At 37.4% G+C, this 13909-nt stretch overlaps 1 protein-coding gene across 1 annotated transcript in view; it reads left to right on the top strand.

Moving 5' to 3' along the window:
* The window catches only part of ARHGAP15 (Rho GTPase activating protein 15), a 464603-nt gene that overhangs the window by 386402 nt on the left and 64292 nt on the right, over positions 1–13909 (top strand). The gene's annotated exons all lie outside the window — the stretch shown is intronic.

Below are 13909 nucleotides of genomic sequence, written 5' to 3'. Positions count from 1 at the left end.
TTTTTTCTTTTGGCTGCTTAGAGATGCCCTGTGGTGGTTAAGTATGCAATAACCCCAATACGCTGAGGAGTGAGCCTCCTTTGGAGGCACAACTCATAGTTCCTTTCCTCTACTCTCTCCCTTTTCATCTTAAGGATGAATAGAACGCTGAAAATATTGTCTTTGGAGATTCATCTCACACATCACAATTCATGCAATTATCTCACCGGAGAACAGGGCTGAACAAATAATTGCTTTGTATGCTGGATGCGGCTTTTTGTGAGGCACCAGAATAAGGAGATCTTTGTTTGAAGCTTTCTTATTCTAGCATGCAGAAGAAATCACCTGAAATGCATCAACATGGTTTCCTTGAAGCATTGACTCTTTCCTTCTTAAAGAAGGAAGTGTTGGAATGTATCTGATGGAGGTTCCATCCCGTTCAAGTGTTTTCAGGCCCCCTTGGCCTTTAATTTCCCACTGGTGTATAGACTCTCTCAGCACCGCATTGTTCTGCGGTTCCTTCTTTATTATATGGTTCTCTGTGCAAGCCTACCCTTTTCTTTCAATCTTTTATTCAACCCCCACCCCCCCAAAAAATAAACCACAACAATACACAAGCACACAATAGATTCAAACTTAAGGTAAACTGTTCCAAACACGATTGCAGAAAATACGACTTCAGCAACAGAGTGATCAATGCCTGGAATGCTCTACCTGACTTTGTGGTTTTTTTCCCCAAACTCCCCAAACTTTAACCTTAGACTGCCTACTGTTGGCCTCACCCCATACCTAAGAGGTCTGTAAGGGGCATGTGTAAGCGCACCAACATGCCTACAATCCCTGTCCTAATGTTCCTTTTTATTCGTATCCATTTCATGTATTCAAATCACGTTTCTACTTATATATGTTATCTAATACATGCTTGACAAAATAATAAAAATAAAAATAAATGAACTTCAATATGAAGCTATAATCCTACCTTTCATGACCTTTGTTCTCAAAGAACTTACCTTCTTCACCTAAATAGAAGTAAGGTGGTTTAGTTAGAGGTAATTTTCAGCTGATTTTGATGAGTAAGATAACATATAATACATTCATATTTTTGATTGTCAAACATCGGGGGAGTATTAGAGATACCTCTTCCAAGAATCCATATTTTCATATGACAAATTGATGTTTTTTCATTCAGCTGTTTTAAATTCCTGTTAACGTTCTGAAGGTCATTATAAAAATTGTCAAGATGAGTAGTTTTTTTAAAAAATGCTTCAAAGAAAAAACATAGGGTCTGATATTTTATTGGATTTGATTTGATTCAAAAATAAAGGCAACAGAACTGGCAAATCTGTCTATTTACAAGTGGGGAGGGATTCCTTTCATTTTATATCTTAACAATAAGTTTGGATAACAAAATGGATTTTTTATTATAGATCAAAATGGATATCTTTTGATTAAATTATATACGTTAACATTTTTGGTAGCTCTTAATAGACTTTTGCTGATAAGCTTTTTACCATTTGATTATTCATAAGGGAAAGATTATTCATATAGAAAGAATGGAAAAATATTGGAGAAAGTAGTAAGTTACTAAATTGTTTATACATGTTTGGGCAGAGGGGGGAAATAATCTTTTATATATCTTCTTTTTCTTTTTTTTCTTTTGTTTTCTATCTCTGTACTTTTCTTTGTCTTTACTTTTTATTTTTTTCTTTAGTTTGCGTTAGTCTTTTATCTTTAATTTTATAATCTGTAATAAAATTATTGCAAAAAAAAAAGGAGAAGAAGAACTGGCAAATCTGTCAATTTGCTGTTTCTTGTTCTTGACCCATTAATGAATAAAATTTGCATTGGCAGAAGAAAATAGTTATATGAAATTGGTACACATTTGGTTTACATGTTATATCTACATTTTCCTAATACCTGTATTATGTTCCTAGTTTATGTCCTCCTTGCAAATATTTTTGTTGAGTGCAAAACATGATATATACGTTCCCAACTATGCATGTTTGTTTATTGAATCACATTGCAAAATTCAGACTGATCCTGATGTTGTGAGGTATGACTAGGATAAATTCTTTTTTTTTTAAGGTCCAAATCTGGTCTTTATTTCTCCACTCCAGAGGAACATGCACTGTAATTTGATAGGATGAATAAAATTACCAATTATAATCCTCATTATATAATAAAGACAGCTGGTATAAAACAGCCTAAGAACAACCAAATAGCTCCTAAAACAGTGTTAGAAGAAGCTTAGGGTCTGCTTAGAGATATAGTTCTATAGTATTTCTATACAATATCAGAAATAATACAAATTATGGAACTTAAATTGATTGTTCAAAAAATTAAAGGACATTCTTTCACAGGTACCATAATAGCTTCATTTTTCCTGCTCAAAACCAGGATTCCTCTCTTGCTGTATTTGGTTAGTTTGGTGAAGGAGCTCATTGCTTTGGCCTGTCATTTCAGAAATGATAAAAATATGTGTTCTACATCAGGTGTGTGTGTATGTGGCTTTACTATTGGTTCATTAATCATCAAGGTTGCTGTTTGTATTTATTTATTTTATGGATGGTTTCATTGTTTTTTTTAAATTTGTTTTAATTGCTTTAGAATTTTAGAATTGTAAGCCACCCAAGAGTCACTTGGTTGAGTTAGGCAGCTATAGAAATCAAATAAACAAACAAACAAACAAACACTAGCACTTAGACTTATATACTGCTTTACAATGCTTTACAGCCCTCTCTAAGCCATTTACAAGAGTCAGCATATTGCGCCCCCCCCCCCGACAATTTGGGTCCTCGTTTTACACCTCAGAAGGATGGAAGGCTGAGTAAATCCCGAGCCCATCAGGATTGAACTGATGGAGTGAGCAAGTTAATTAGCCTGCAATTCTAACCAGCTCTTATGCATGCATGTATAGACACACATACTATATATGAGAGTGAAGTTATACCCTGCATTTGTATCAAATGTGCCAGGAGTTGTATTTCTGCACATACTCTTCTGACTCCATGAATATAGAGAATTCATTTCATAAATGCAATTTATAGATTCTGCTTGTAAATCCACATCAGGTTTGAACTGGCCTAAAACTAGGATATTTGCAATGGATTTCCTTCACAAGTTCTTATGCAGGAACTTGCATTCTGAGCTCCTTCAGCAGTTTCCAGATTCCAAAATTGGCAGATACAGTATCTTGGAGTGATATATTTTAAGGGTTTAAACCACACTGGATCTTGTTCTGATTTGAAAATAACCTCTCTATACCCCCAATAATTTCTCAGGACTTACATTAAAAAATAAATCAAAATCTTTCCTATTTGATAGTAAAGATATTCCTTCATGAATTGTATGTTGGTGACATTAGCAGATACCCAAATATATTTGATTTATATATTGTTGTGCTTGGATTATAACAGCAAACTATGGTGTATTATTGTAGGCATGAAACCAAGTAACTCATTCCAAGCTAACTGAATATGACTTTTCTATTACCTTAAGAAGACCGAGCAGCCTTTTCTTTGGATCAAAAATAAAATTTGTGAAACATGCAAGTTTTCTACATGAATAGCAATAGCAATAGCACTTAGACTTATATACCACTTCACAGTGCTTTAAAGCCCTCTCTAAGCGGTTTACAGAGTCAGCACATTGCCTCCAACAATTTGGGTCCTCATTTTACCCACCTTGGAAGGATGGAAGACTGAGTCAACCTTCAGCCTGGTGAGATTTGAACTGCCAAATTGCAGTCAGCCGGCAGTGAAGTAGCCTGCAATACTGCACTCTAACCATTGTGCCACTGTGGCTCATCATGAATATTGGAGAATTGTCCCCACTCAACTGAAAACAACAATAAAGGGAGCAATCAGGATTAAATTTCATATTCAAAAACAGATAAATACAGTAATGAAGTGCTAAGGTTTCAGTGTTACTGAAGAAATATCACTAGGTGACTCAAATCATCACCACCACCCACCCAAAAAATCCTAGGGAGAAATTAGATAGACTGTGATTTAACTAAAACTGTCTCTTTGGGCTCTAGTTTTCTATTTGATTGATTGCTTTACAAACAGATTGATTGAATGAAGGATAATTCAATCACATGAGCTGTTGCCTATAGCCTGAAGTAATCTAGAAACATATTTAGCCCTTATGATTTCATTTTTCAAGGCCTCTTTAATTACGGGGTGGAGCTGTGGTCTTGATTCACAGCCATCTTGTGACAGATTTAAAGTTGAACTATGGCAAATAAAAAGACAGTCCATTCTTAGATACCAAGCTTGGCTCCACTTTGAAAAAAAGTCAGCATCTCAATTTGTGAAGTTAACCCATACTATAACATCAACACAGATAGTCCTCGACTTACAACAGTTCATTTAGTGATGTTAAAAGTTACAACAGCACTGAGAAAAGTGCTTTCTGATGATTTTTTACACTTACAACCGTTGCAGCATCCCCATGGTTATGGTGATCAAAATCCAGACGCTTGAGAACTGATTGATATTTATGACATTTACAGTGTCTTGGGGTCATGTGATCCCATTTTGTGACCTTCCGACATGCAAAGTCAATGGGGAAAACTATTCACTTAACAACCACATTGCTCACTTAACAATTTCAATGATTCACTTAACAACTGTGGCAAGAAAGGTCATAAAATGAGGCATAACTCATTTAACAAATGTCCCATTTAGTGTTGTGGCCCACCAGTGTCCAGCAGAGCTGGCAGCAGATTCAGACAATGAGGAGGTTAGGGAGGAACATGGGCCAGTCCTGGAGTCTGGGGAAGGCTCTGATGAGGGCTCTGTGTCGGAGGCAGAGAGAAGGCCGGAGCCATATGCCAGTTATCAGCTGCCTTCAGAGTCAGACACCAGTGAGGCAGATGAACAGCTGGAGCCTGTTCCCAGTGTTCACATGTGCAGAGTTGGCAGACAAAGGGAACAGCTAAGGAACAAGGGTCGACTTGGGAATAAAGCCACAGGTGGATGGTGAATGGCCCCTCCCATAGGGAATCAAAGAAGAATGAAAGGGTATTTTTGGTATTTTTTGGTATTTATTAATATTTGTATGCCGCCCTTTTCCCTGGGGGGACTCAGGGCGGCTCACAATTCAGAAGGGGTGTTTGCAGGAGACAATTAGTTCATTCCTGCATTCTTGCCAAATAGTGCAGTGCCTAAAAGATATCGGCCTGGCCACTCTCCAAGCCTGGTAAAGGTCAGTAATTGGGAACTATCTTGAAAGACTGTGGGCCTAGACTTTTCTGGAGAGGAATTCACTGTAAATTAAATGAAAGGGGTTTATTGGGATGAGGACTGGCTTCGTGCTGCTGGGGAAGCCTAGGTCAGAACACTTAGCAACAAAAATTTGGGGCTCTATTGTGGTTATAAGTCGAGGACTATTTGTACTTTCCAGGTTTTCAAATGCTAAAGATCTTCCTCCCACCCCCCACTCTCTTTTTAAATGTGTTCTGTCTAAAGGGAATAAGAATACAAAGCTGTACATTAAAACCAACCGAAAATATAAACAGTATTTCATAACTGCCAATGAAGCTATAGTATATGGAAAATAAAGATTTGTACAAATCTAATTGTCTGAAAGTCAGTTTAATATAGTGGTGAAGGCATCAGGCTGGAGACCATGAGTTCTAGTCCCACCTGACACACAAAGCCATTTTGGTGACTTTGGGCCAGTCATCCTCTCTCAACTCAAGGACGCAGGCAAGAGCAAAATCTTGCTAAGAAAATTATAGGGACTTGTCCAAGAAGTTGGCAGAAGTCAACACTTACTTGAAGGCACCCACATACCCAATTACCTAACCTACCTACCTACCTACCTACCTACCTACCTACCTTCCTTCCTTCCTTCTTTCCTTCTGTTTCTTTCTTTCTTTCTTTCTTTCTTTCTTTCTTCCTTCCTTCCTTCCTTCCTTCCTTCCTTCCTTCCTTCCTTCCTTCCTTTCTTTCTTTCTTTCTTTCTTTCTTTCTTTCTTTCTTTCTTTCTTTCTTTGGAATGGTACTGGACAATTTTCTATACCTGTTTAAGGACTTTTCTAATTACATTAGAATTATTTGGAAGGGAGGCTCAACCTTTTACTTTCACATAATAATTAAAATTAGCCCTTTTTATAATAACAAATCTATCTAATCAGCAAAGCCCAAAAGCAATGTTTCATCCCCCCCCCCATTTCAAGCACAAAGTTCAGAAGCAGGTTCCAAGTAGGGGGTTTAAATTAATGTAGTGCACACTACATCAGGCTATGGCTTATGCTTTCCTTTTAATAAGATCATCAGCACTTTTTCTTCCTTGGTTAGAAAGCAGCCTATTTAATACAATTAACCAACTTTCTGGGGTGAGAAACCAGTATGTGGATTGTTTCAGTGCTGACTGATATTCTGTTTACTATTTTTACATATCATTTTTCTTCATGTTGGTCTTCCTTTTAATTTGCTTGCAGATGAAGCCATCATATTAGATAAAACTCAATGTTGTGACAATATATTGCATTAAATATCACAGATGATTATTGAATGCAACCATAAAACCTAAGTAAATTTGTGGATTTTCCTTGTCCCTTCCTCACTTTTGAAACTGCCTGGGTAAAGAATGGAATTCTGTGGATTTCTCGTTCTATTTTAGACATCCTTGCTCTATTGATATTAAAAGCAAATGGAAATGGAAGGGAAACATCCTATTCATTTCAAGCATATCGATGACTCATCCTGGGAACAATAGCAGCAAACTAACACAAACTATTTGCAACAACTGCTAGAAAATTACTGAAAATAAGTACTTTCTGATCATTATGATGAAGTAAGAAATTTAGATCAATTCTTTCTCTAAAATGAATACTACGCAATCGTATTAAACTAACACGGGTTCCAGATCCTGATAATTATTAGAATTAAAGAAACATGTACATTCATTCTTTAATTCTTTTATATATCATTTCTTTTACTTTGGCAGTTAAGTGTATTAAGTATATTATATCTACAAAAATAAACACACATTCTGTCAAATGGTATTGGGAATATACTATATATTTCATAGGGAAAATATAGAAGCAAACTTCATTTGAAATAAATATTAACTCTGATTTTATTTAATTGTATTTATGGGCTGTTACTCTAGTACATTACATTTTTTTCTACAGTGTATAGTTGTCAGCATGTCTTAATGACTGGTTAAAGTGTTTATGCTTTTCATATTTTAAAAGCTACCTCATGAAGCTCATTAAGTAAATTAATAAATATTCATCTCAGAGTAGACAATCTTCAGTATCTTCTCCTTCAAAATCAGACTTACAAATCCCTCTTCCAATAAAACCTTTAAGAAATGCCAGAATTGAAGTAGGAAAAATTAAGATAATGCAGTGGTGCAGAATGAGCAGTCAAAATCTATGTGATGAAAATACAGGAACTCACAAATTGATTGCCACACTGTGCAGAATCTCTTGGAAGTTCTCCTAACATCAACCGTTTCTCTTCCTTGGCAGCAGGGGGCGCTACTAGCATCATTGTGGCACAACAGAACCATCAGTGAAAAATAAATGCAATTGTTATTCTGAGCTCTCCAAAGCTATTTCTTGAAGCTGTTCCTATTTTATGAACTGGATATGAAACAGTCAAGAATACATATGAAAAGAAAGGGAAGTAGAATAGCATCCAGCAATGAATCAGCATGGACAGAATGCAAAATAAATCACTCTTCTTAGGATACTATTATTGCTTGTAGAAAACTTATTTTCTCCAATTAAATGACTTTCCAAGGAACACTCACACTTTTGTGGAGGAATTCCTTTGCCTAGCAAGGAATCCTAGCAAGTTCTATGAATTGCAAATTAATTTCACATATAGTATGTATAATGCTACATTTGATTGTACTGTATAAAATGAATACACATCCTACAGCATGTCCATCCTTCAGAACAATGATCACTAATGTCCTAACTTGTATTCAGTGTAAGTATTGAGAATGAGTTAATGAAGAAGAATTATAATAGCAGCCAAAATATAACAGTGGGCCTCTAGATTGAAAAAAAAAATAGCCAAGGATTTTCAGTTTGAGCATCTGAATAATGTTTGAAAAATTTGTGGATCCAAAAGGTATTGGCATGCTGAAGTAGAAGCAAGACTAGTTTCAATGTCCTTATATCAAAAGAAAGTTAGATATAAGAATGAGAGAAAAATGTATTAGGAGTTGAATTTGAAGGCAAGAAGGTGTTTTAAATCACCTATCATCTGTTTGCAAGTAATTAAAGCAGATCCTTTCCCCAGGATTCCAGAGCTGTTCTCTGTTGCAGCATGGTCCTAGAAAATTTTTAACAGACTAACAAAGTTGGAAGGGACCTTGGAGATTTTCTAGTCCAACTCTGTTCAAGCAGGAGACCCTATGCCACTCCAGACACATGGCTGTCCAATCTCTTCTTAAAAACCTACAGTGATGGATCACCCACAACTTCTTGAACTTATTGATGGGCTGCCAATTTACCTTTATTTAGGAATTGAGTCAAAAGTCACCTTCTGATGAATGAAGGGAAGAAAGAGGGTCCTCCATAGGCAGCTAGAAGTTTACACTTGTCTTCCCCCACACAGTATGAAGTTATATCTTTGCCATTGTTACTATAGTGATTTCCTGCCACCAACTTCTTTCTACATAACTACTGTCCAATATGGTATCTCGCTTTATCAGGGCAGTTGAAAAGATTTTCCCACCATGCTTGGCCCTGCTGGGATATACCATATATTCTTGGTATTTCCTCCTGACATTCTTTGCTCATCCTTCCTAGGAGCTACACAATGAGGATATGTGTGTGGATAAATAATAAATAAAGAGTGAATAAGAATAGCAAAGCTGAGTTAACAGACTTTTCCTCTCTTAAGTGTTGATGATTATTGCAGTGCCATGCAATGAAGGAATGAAATCAAACTAAAGCTAAGAGATAGATATTCTGACTCAGAATTTCCAGAAATATTTTTCAACTTATGAGAATAGCCCACGTCCCAAAGTGATACCAGCATACACAACACAAAACAGTACTGAAAAAATTAAATGTATTAAAAATCCCATTCCATTATATATCCATTAATTTAATTAATTAATAGAATGTCCGACCTAAAATGCAGATAAGAAAGCTCTAACATTAGCATAATTTCAGGCCTGTTGCCAAACATCCTAGGAGTCAGTAACCCTGGCACTTTGCTTCTGTTCTATCAAACCATGCCCATAATCTTTCCTCCTCTTTTTAACCCTTTAGTCCAGCTTTAGTGCTAAAGTTTCTGCTGCTAAAATCACGCTGTGGGGTATCCAATCTCAAACCCCAGTGCCAAGAGGATCAACGATAGAATAAAAAGCCTCTTTTAGCAGGCTTTGCAGTTTGATTCGTTTCCGTGTGGTCCTAAGTCAGTCAGTCCTAAGGAGCAGTTAGAATTGATCTCCTCTAGGAATGACCGGTTTGATCGCCTTCAAACCAGTCAATCCTAAGGAGCAGTTAGGGTTGATCTCCTCGAGAACTGACTGGTTTGAAGGCAATCAAACAAGTCAGTCCTAGAGGAGATCAACCCTGACTGCTCTTTAGAAGGCCAGATCATAAAGATGAAACTCAAATACTTTGGCCACCTAATGAGAAGGAAGGACTCACCGGAGAAGTGACTAATGCTGGGAACGACTGAGGGCAAAAGAAGAAAGGGATGGCAGAGAATGAGGTGGCTGGATGGAGTCTCCGAAGCAATAGGCGTGAGCTTGAATGGACTCTAGAGGATGGTAGAGGACAGGAAGCCTGGAGAAATATTGTCCATGGGGTGACGATGGGTCAGACACAACTTCACAACTAACAACAACAACTGCAAGATTCCCTGTTAACTTTGCTTGTGGGAAGTTGGCAGAGCAGGTCATAAATGGCGATCATGTGGCCATGAGAAACTGCAAGTATCCTAAGTGCAAGCTGATTGCCAAGTATCTGATTCATAATCATGTGACCATGGGGATGCTTGAAAAGGGAAGAACTTTGAAGAGTGGGGATAAGGACCACTTCTTCCTTCTCACTGCAATTTTGAACGGACCTCCTATAATTGTGGAAAAGGAGGAGAGACAATTTGCATCAGAGCAGCAACAGTGATTTGCGGAGTTCACCTCAATTTGAAGAAAGTCTCAGGTGTTTTAAAAGTCACCCACGGGTCAACTGGAATCGGTGCTGAGTTACTCGCACAATCCCTAAAAGGCCAGCTAAGAAATATCCCAAAATCAAGAAAACCTTTATTATATTGCCACTTTCTTATGTTATTTGTAATTAAGGCCATGGCACTGCCCTAGTTTCAAAGACAATATTTATTTTTGGTTGGTTTCAAGTGACTTAGGTCAACAAAACAAATTGTGGCCTTAATGCCTTTTGAAAGGGTTCTTTCCTCTCCCTGAATTTCAGCAACTCTTGGTTATGAAAGGAATTTCCTTCCTTTTTTTTTTTACCGAACTGAAATATCTGCCTTCTCAGTATGGGTGGCATTGTTTAAGATGCAATTACTCCCATTGTACTTCTGAAGTTACAAGGTTCATCCACAAAGTACTGTACACAGCTTGGCTGTTGATACTTGGCTTAACCTGGCTCTCTTCTGACCTAGAGAAGTTGCTGTATGAATAACAGACATCCAACACTGAGCAATCTGCCTGCATTTATTACCCTGCAAATATTGTCGCACTGAACTGCCAAGGAACTGCATTTCTTTTTCTTTCTTTTTTTCCACAAATAGCCCCATTTTTAGAAAAGTTTGTGCTCAAGTGCTGTTAATGAGAATTTCTCTGGGTGGTTGGCAGCAAACATATAACTTTAATGAACTGGGCTCAAGGTCTAGCTAATCTAATTGTATCCTGTTTCCAGCAGTGCTCAGTCTACGCTACTACCTTTGGAAACTTTGGGAAACTCTTCTCCATCACTGGAGATTTTTAATAAGAGATTAGACAATCACTTATCTGAAATGGTATAGGTTCTCCTGCTTGAGCAGCGGGCTGGACTAGAAGACCTCCAAGATACCTTCCAGATTCTGTTCTGTTCTGTTCTGTTCTGTTCTGTTCTGTTCTGTTCTGTTCTATTCTATTCTATTCTATTCTATTCTATTCTATACTATACGCACCATCAGCAATGAACATTTCCTGTCTACTATCTGCATTGCATTTTTCTATTGGATGGTAACATTTGGGGAAATGGTAAAATCTTGGATAGATATACTTGGATAATGTGAGTGTTAAATTGGAGGGAACAAGTTCCCTAATCCCACTGCAATTGCCAATGTTTTTTGTTATTCCCAGATTAAAACAGTACTCTTCAGAATAGGGATAGAGAAATGAAGAATGCAGAAGCTATTTATCAGTATTTATTTTATTTATTTGTATCCTGCCTTTCTTGTTTTTATAAATAACTCAAGGTGGTGAGCATATTTAACAGACTTTGCTCCTCCTATTTTCTCCATCACCACAACCGTATGAAGTGAATTGGGCTGAGAGAAAGAGTGACTCGCCCAAAGTCACCCAGCTGACAGTCATGCCTAAGGGGGGATTAGAACTCACAGTCTCTGTTGTCTTAACCACTACACCAGACTGGCTCTTTAATTAAAACTATTGCTCCTTCTTTGCATTCTGTTAAGTCTGAAACACAACTAGTTTTGCAGGAATTCTCAACCGGAAGTGTAGTTCTCACTACTCGATGTTCGGACACTTGTAGGAAACTTTAAACTAAGAATAAGGCTTGCTCAAGCCTTGCAAGGCAGATAGCCTACACTGGAGGCTAGATTAGGTGTGTCAGTTTACAGGGATCCCCAACTGTGGCAACTTGACGACTTGTGGACTTCAACTCCCAGAATTCTGGGATTGAAGTCCACAGATCATCAAGTTGTCAAGGTTGGAGACCCCTGAGTTAGAAGATCCCTATCCTAGAATTAATTATTGGAGCAAGATTTTGCAGAAGAGAGCTCTGCATCCCCATTGTCATGAAATGGAATGCAAGATGTTGAGTATTTGTTTGTTTGTTTTAATAAATAAATAAGGTAATAAAATAAGAAGGTAATAAAAATGTAAAAGTTATAGATACCAAAACTCTTGTCAGCAAAAAGCAGAAAGCTTCTACTACGCTAATTGATGACCAAAACAGCATAGCACAGGAGATGGAACCCAGCCTTTCTTTCCTAATCAAATCTGATAATAGAATAAGAGTGTTGGAAGAGACCTTAGAGGTCTTCGAGTCCAAGTAGCTGCTCAAGCAGGAGACCTTATACCACTTCAGACAAGTGGTTGTCCAATCTCTTCTTAAAAACCTCCAGTGATGGAGCACCCACAACCTCTGGAGGCAAGTCTTTCCACCGATTGGTTGTTTTCACTGATGGGAAATTTCTCCTTAGTTCTAGCTTGCTTCTCTCCTTGATCAGTTTCCATCCATTGCTTCTTGTCTTGCCTTCAGGTGCTTTGGAGATCTTCTTTTGATCTTCTATGCCGTCTAAGATCTAGTGCAGTGGTGGGTTGCTCCCAGTTTGGCTCGGTTCAGCCGAACTGGTAGTAGTGGTGGTGTGAGGCCCTGCCCATCCACCCAAATGCTTCTGTGCATGCACAGGAGCACACCCAAACCGGTAGTAAAAATATTTGCAGCCCACTACTGGTCTAGTGCTTGTTCGAAACAGCACTAAATCCATGTATATAAGGAACCAACATAAAAATCTGAATAGAGCATTGGAAAGCAGCAATCAGGCCTATGTACCTGTGGAAACCAGGTAACCACTGTTTCCTGCAGTCCAAGCCAAAATTATCATAAAAGACAATGTCGTGCTTTGTAGTTGAGTGTCAGACTGCCTCATCATTCACTCTGAAAGCACCCTGGATCACCTCCATGGCAATGATTTTGTTGAGAGGAAGAGAAAACTTGTTTAAAATCACTGTTAGCTGTTTTAAACTAATCTCAGGTGGGGACGGGGGATGAAACAAAGAGAAATTTCTAGAAAGGCCTTATATAAAATTACCAGGGAGGTACATTTAGTTGGTCACTAAAAGATGGGTTGCTGTACCCATGGAGATGTGTTCATGGGTTCATTGATGTAACAGCATTGTTCATGAAGTTACAAGCACAATTTACAAAGGGGTATAGCTGCTGAATGGAGTAACAGAATAAGCCAGGTGGACATTCAATTAAGAGGTCCTAAAATATTGTTTTAAAACAAAAAACCTGTGTTGAAGGTGCAAAGAAGTATTGAATGGCTAGTTAGAGAGCTTAAAAATTAAATGTTCAATGTGGTCAGTACTTAGGTGGCAGGCCAAGGGTGGAAATCCTAGCTTGTAGACTAGACTGAAAAATGTTTTTACTATTTTTAAAAATCTGTTCTGGAAGGAGACATGGCAGATCATCTCTATATCATTGCCAAGAATGTAACATGTACAGTACTTGTTTATAGAGTCACTAGGCTGGAGCGTGACATGAAGGAGACTTGTCATTTTAGATGTATTGATGAGTTTTTAAAAATAATTTTATTATATCACTTGCCCATGGAATGCTGAAGAACCAACCAAAGAACCCTTTTAATTTTAATGGATTTAATATGAAAAATTCAAACACATAATTAACTTGCCCATTGGAATCAATAATCCTGAAAAGTGCTTAATTCTGACAGAATTGTATCTTAATATTTTTGATGGAGTAAATAATAAGTCATCAGCCTACTCTCTTGAGAGAAAACTTCAGGATTAGTTATGACAAAAGACTATATTGTGTCCATCAGTCAATATATGGAAAACAGATAAGCAATGGGGAATAAAAGCGTAGAATATCATTACATGCATTTCTATTTATAACCTTTAATTATTAAGATTGTAGCAATTAATCAATCACCTGATTAGCATGCAGGGTCCTGATTTTATCTTGAAGCCTGCATTAATTAATTAGCCATTAAACAACCTTATTATT

This window comes from Thamnophis sirtalis, unplaced genomic scaffold (genome assembly GCF_051295495.1).
Source record: "Thamnophis sirtalis isolate CommonGarterSnake01/CBP01778 unplaced genomic scaffold, rThaSir2_p1.2 scaffold_1, whole genome shotgun sequence".
Classification (NCBI taxonomy): domain Eukaryota; kingdom Metazoa; phylum Chordata; class Lepidosauria; order Squamata; family Natricidae; genus Thamnophis; species Thamnophis sirtalis.
This window is presented reverse-complemented; position numbering and strand designations above follow the sequence as displayed.